We start from the raw sequence: 6693 nt of genomic DNA on the forward strand, positions 1-6693 counted from the left end.
TTAATGTGCATAAGTCAATTTTGAACTACAAGCACATGCTCTCGTGCACCAAAGTTGGTTGAAAAATCACATTTGTGTCCTAGGGTGAATTTCTAGGTCCCATGCAAGAAATGAGAATAAAATTAAAACATCTGGGCATCGTGGCTCGGCCGAGAACATTGAGAAACTTAGTTTTAGAATTCTTGTAAATCCAAAACACGTCTGAAAATCATGAAACTTGGAATGGATGTCATGTCATGGTACTACCATGTTGTGGTAAAAAAATTGGCCGAATAGGAACAAAGTTTGGTATAAGATTCTTGCAAACCAAAGCTTCTCTCAAGAAGGCTTGTGGTTCTGAGAGGGAACGGGCCACCTTTGAGTGCGAAACGATATACGTTGTCCCCCTTGAGTTTATTTACAAAGGCAACATAGAACTACATGAGTGCCCTGTTAAATTTTGGAATTATTCCGTCTTCATTTGGCCTTATTTACACATTAATTGAGTTTTTGGTCATTTAATGTGCATAATTCAAATTTGAACTACAAGCACATGCTCCCGTGCACCAAAGTTGGTTGAAATATCACATTTGTGTCCTCGGGTGAATTTCTACTCCCATGCAAAAAATAAGAATAAAATTCAAACATCTGGGCATCATGGATCGGTCGAGAACATTGTGAAACTTGGTTTTAAAATCATGAAACTTGGCATGGTGTCATGTAATGGTAGTACCATGTTGTGGTAAAAGAAATTGGCCGAATAGGAACAAATTTTGGTATAAGCTTCTTGCAAATCAGAGCTTCTCTCAAGAAGGCTCGTGGTTCTAGGAGGGAACGTGTCACCTATGTGTGCATAATTCAAATTTGAAATACAAGCACATGTTCGAGTGCACCAAAGTTGGTTGAAAAATCACATGTGTGTCCTCGGGTAAATTTCTAGGCTACATGCAATAAATGGGAATGAAATTCAAAATTTTGGGCGTCGTGGCTAGGTTGGAAACATTGAGAAACTTAGTTTTTTAATTCCTATAAATCCAAAACACGCATGAAAATAATGAAACTTGGCTTGGTGCCATGACATGGCACCAACATGCTGTTGTAAATTTGCAGTCCGATTTGCGAAGGCACACACATTAACAATCAACAAAGTCATTTTGGAACAAGTGCTGTCACGTTACAATCGGAAACACAAGTATTGTTGAAACCGTGGGTGTTCTACTTACTAGTACCATTTACGTGCTGCCACACGTCCCCATTTTTTATTAGCTAGGAGGCGCCATGCATGTTAGCTATTTGAGTACGAGAGGCGTGCGATCAGACCCCTGCGCGTGCTTATCGGGAGGAGAGCCCTTTGACCTCCATCTGCCGTCCACCTCTCTCCCAAGGTCTCCATTAATGGTGCCCGAGCCTCTGTTTAATGGCGCGGCTATGTCTCACTCGACTGAGATTTAAGAGAGAAAAAAGAAAATCTGAAAGCACGGATCTTGATGTAAGATCCGACGGACCTATATAGCATCTACTGTGGCTTATAGCAAGACTGATGAATATATAAGGACGATTAATTTTATTTGATCAGAGAAGGGCTTGTCCATTCCGATTTTCATTATTGAAAACCACCACAATTCACAAGAAGTTCAGACAACTCTAGCCTAACACGAAGGACTAAAAGCTACCAGATTGAAATCGCAACATCCCAAGAGGCCAACAAAGGCCAAACATCCGTGCTAAAACCCAACATTTCACAACCGACGACACATCCACATCCTAAACCGGTTATTACATCAAAAGAAACCAGGAAACTGAAGGAAGCCCAGTAGCAACTAGAAGAACAGCAACGCGAGGGTCGCCACAGCAAGAGTTTTCTTCATTCTAGCCTCGCAACATTGATCTTCCACAGAAAGATAAGGACGATTAATTGTCTTACGTAATTAGAAAGATAATTAAAAAATCCACATGCGGCTACGCCCGAAATAAACAAGGGCAAAAGAAGAAGGAAGACAAGGATCTGGCTCGCTGATCTCTACTTTCTTGATGCGTTGCTGCAGGCCGCGGGAACTTGTCTCTGCCGCTAGCGGCGATGAGCTCTTTCGTGTCCTCAAGATGCTGCTTGAGAACATCCACGGATTCCACCACCATACTTTCGATGATGTCATTCTCGTCCATAAGTTTCTTGACGATGACGCCGGTCCTCTTCAACAAGGCACTGGTCTGCTCCTGCTGGTCTGCACTTCGGACGATCTTCTCCCTCAGCAGGTCGCGCTCGGCCCGGAGCCTCTCATTGCCCTCCCATAGTATGCCGATAGCCTGTTCAAACGAGGCTTTCATGTCGTCCTGCAACCTCGCCCAGCCGGAGATCTGCTCCATCTGGCTATGGACGATCGCATGCATCCGCCTGTAACAGTCGTCGCCTGCCCGCGAGAAATTTTTCTAGGCCGCCGCGGCGCGGCGGGACATCTCCGCTGCATTCGTGGTGCGGCGGCACATCTCTGCTGCTTCCGCGGCGCGGCCGGACCAGTCTGCTGCATCGACGGCGCGGCGGAACCTCCGTGCTGCTTCAGCGGCGCGGCGGGACCTCTCTGCTGCTACTTCCGCGCGGCGGGACAAGTTTCGAAGTGCGGCACTATACCCGGATGGAGTACTTCTTTTTCTACTCTCTCCTTTCCGGTTTTATAGGGCTTATCAAAAAAATTTAGTTTTTCCATTTTATCAGGCTTAATTTGGTTGTTCCCCAACACATGTTCAGATTCCAAGGTGCATTAAATCATTGCATGCAAGTATTAAGAGAAAACTGACCAATGCATGTACTTTATGCATGCATGCATTGCAATTAATGCATTGATAAACATAATTTTTTATCGCCACCAAAACCCACCATTTCCTAAGCTAAAGTAGACCAAGGTAATCTCTATATTAGCATATTACTAAGATAAACAGAAGGCATTGTAGAAACATTTAGGACGTGAGCTTGTAAATCTGAATGTGGAGGGACACAAGCTTAGCCCCGGCCAGCAGCTTGGGAGGAATTGTCAAGAAGGTGAGCTCCAGAAAGTCGACGTCGCTGGGATCCTTGCTGCTTGTCACCTCCATTTCCACCTTGACGGCGTCGGTCATGCCTTTGGGCTCCCTCGGCGGGCTGTTCGCCCACAGCTTGGCCAGGTAATGTGGCAGTGGGGACGCCTCCGCTCTGATGTAGACGACCGACACGACGATAGGCGCGCCGATGTCGAGCATGCTGCCGACAAAGAAAAATGCGCGGCGGTCCTCCTCCGCGAACAGCAAGAGCCGTGGCTCCGACAGTGGCACTTGCAGCTGGAGCACCTTGCCGTACTGGATCCTGTGCACGGGCATGGGATGCACGGTGCTGATGTGGTGGTAGAGCGCCGGCGGCGGGCCTTCGTAGCTGCAAACGGGTATGGGGCATTTGCAGGGCGCGAGCGGACACACGCTCTGGTGATCATCGAGCTTGTGATAAGTGACGTAGAGCCCACAGCCTTTGTGCGGGCACTCCACCCTCACCACGAAAGGACGAAGTCCACCGCCGTGTTCCGAACGTCGAAGCCACTGCCGGGCTCGCACTTCTGGCACTGTAGCTGGTTCCCGGGGCGCTCGACGCGGCAGTCCGCGCAGGCCAGGTGCCCTCCCTTGCACTACAGAAATCAATAGAACATCACATCAATCAAGAAACCTGCACCTTGCTCAATCAGCCGAACGGACGATGTGTATTCGAACCTCATACACTGGAGGCATCAAGGTGTGGAGGCACAAGGGGTAGTGGAGCACGGTGAGGTCCATCGAGACCTTTGAGAGCTCCATCGTCGGGTCCTATTCGGTCTGCATGATCTCACCCTCCTCGTGCACAACCATCTCTCGACTTGGGCCGGGGTATTACAAAGCTTTACCGTCACATATTTTATACTACTTCAAGGTGCATTAAAAAAACACATGCAAGTATCAAAAGGAGAGTCACGACATGCATGCATGCGTTGTAATTAATGCATCGGTAAACGCAAATTATTGAAATATATCGAGTGTGAGTGTAGTGCTTTGATGTGTCGCGTCAACTCATACATCAACGAGAATTTTGATTATCCTCTCCCTCGCGGACTTAACTGCACCTGCCTTTTGTTATATGACAGGTTGGCCACACACCTGTCGGGCCCATCTGTCATACACGCAAAGGCAGGAGCGTCCCTCCCTCGCCCATGAGCGTGGTGGCTGGCAAGACTAGGAGAAGCTTTCGCTACACACTCTCCCTCCCGCACGCGGTGGACATGCACCAGTTCAATCAGTGTCAGATGGCCAGAAGCATACTGTAGTACTCCTCCAGTGCAGTAGTACCCCATCATTGTTTGACTTCCCGAAGAGGCGAAGTGCCAAGCGCAGCCCGAACGCTCGTGTGGCAGTTTCATGTGTAGAGTAGTCTAGGATAGCGTGTACCGTGATTGTAAGCATGTGGGGCCAGTGCTATGATGTGTCATGTCAACTCGTACAATGAGGAGAAGCTTGATTTTACTACACGCCTTCTCCCTCACCCATGTGCCCGGTTGCTTGCAAACGAGGACAGGCTTTTACTTAGTAGTACTTCTACAACAAACTATCTGTCCCACTCGCGGTGGACGGACATGCAGCAGTGGATTCGACACTATAGAACCAGTAGTAGTAACATCATTGTTCGTCTTCTCGAAGAGGCGAAGAGCCAAGCGCAAACCTAACATTGCAGTTGCGAACATTGGAGCACGCATATATCCAGGCTCTTGCATGAGATAAAATTGCAATGTGAGCCCACTATTGTACTAGTACGTACAACTACTTGCTAGTATAGCCCTGTAAACCAGAAAGGAGTATTTTCCCTTCTAGAGATTTCAACAAGTGACTAGACTACACCGAGACGGAGTACATATGGAGCAAAAGGAGTGAATCTGCACCGTAAATAAATACGTACTAGTTCTATCGTTTTCCTCTCCGAGGTGCACAATATTGAGTATACTGACTAGTCTCTTTTTGACACGCATTTACATTTTTTTACACAGTACAGACGCAAGCGCTCATATACACGCGCATACACTCACCCCTATGAACGCACACACGCACGGCACTATCTTCTTGAAATTTACGAAGTCACCATAGGCACCTCGTCGTCGACGGGTCCATAAGTGCTTGAATGCCAAGGAGGGAGAGGGTAGCGGTTCCTGAGATGTTGAACGGTCAATGATGCATCCTCAATTACATGTAGAGGGAATTAGTTGGAGAAGCAGAATAGAGCCAGCACGATGTGAACGCAACAGAGTTTGGACTCTCATATAATAAAGGCGCCCCACCACTCCAATCTATCTACTCCCAAGTCTCTGCGCAACACTGCTCACTCCAATCCAAGACCAAGTGACCAGAAGCCACAAGCACCTATGGAGGCGATGGACAAGAGCGGCAGTCGGCTGTGCCAAATCTTCCAAGGAGCCGGCTTGCAGCCCCGCACCGCGAAGCCTTTCCAGGCGGTGCTGGCGACTGCAGGCATCGTAGCCCACGCCGACACCGACTTTGCCTCTCGCATGGACGACATGATGGTCAACTCCATCCACAAGTTCACCGCCGTCAAGAAGCGCGTGGACAACCTTGCCGTACTGCTCCAGCTCGCGCGCCCAGGCTCCTCGTTGCCTGCCACCCTCATCTGCCTCCATGGTGATGAACTCTTTCAAGCCCTAGTGGCCCTGCAGGTGCCGGAGGTCGCGACAAAGAATGTGCACCTCGAGGCCGCGCTCGCCGCGCAGTGCCTCGCCATGCAAGAGACCGCCGACCTGAACATCCAGTCTACGAGGAAATCGTCTACATAGGCCACTACAAGGCAAGCGAGGATAGAAAGACGTTGGCCTTCTTCCAGCGGCTGGAATCTTTGGACGCCATTGTTCAGAAGCACGTCGACCTGGCCACGAAAGCCGCTGCTACTTAGGCGCCATTCGGTTGGCCGGCGCCTTGAGTCGAGGAGGTAGACGTCGTCGTTGGATGCATCTCTTCTTCTTGCCTCCTGTAACCAGCACTGCATCGCCTCGTGGCCTTAATGTTTTATTAGTATAGTACTCCCTTCGTTCCCAAATATAAGTCTTTTTAAAGGTTCCAGCAAGTGATTACTACATACGGAGCAAAATGAGTGAATCTACACTCTAAACTATGTCTACATACATATGTATGCTGTATTCCATTTGAAATAGTATCTAAAAAGGCTTATATTTATGAACGGAGGGAGCATATGGCATTTTTATTCCAGTCGTAACATTTTCACTGTGAGGTGGGGCCGCAGTTGAGCAGACACATCCTACCCACCGGGCGTCGGGCGAGTTTAGAATTACTAGAAGAGAGAAACGAGGGAGGAGAGCTAGCTGTAGCACGGACGCTGTTGTCAGATGGGACTCGTGTTTATAGAATAGGAGTGCTGAGCACTCGTGCCTCTTTTTTTTTCTTTTTTGAGGGAAAAATTTGTCGTATGTCTAGTACCACTAGTTGGGTGCGTGTGACCTATAGCTGTCATCACTTTAGGTCTCCTTTTCGACCGCAGCTACGCTTCATAGTACATATTATTTCATGCATTTATCCTCCTATATGTACTCCTAGGCTATTTCCACGTGCTCCCATTCGCCGACATGTGGGACATAGAGCATCTGGGTCGTAGTGCATGCACGACTCGGAGCATATGCCGGGGTAACTTTACATTTCATACCTCAC

The sequence above is a fragment of the Triticum dicoccoides genome, chromosome 2B (assembly GCF_002162155.2).
Source record: "Triticum dicoccoides isolate Atlit2015 ecotype Zavitan chromosome 2B, WEW_v2.0, whole genome shotgun sequence".
NCBI classification, from domain to species: domain Eukaryota; kingdom Viridiplantae; phylum Streptophyta; class Magnoliopsida; order Poales; family Poaceae; genus Triticum; species Triticum dicoccoides.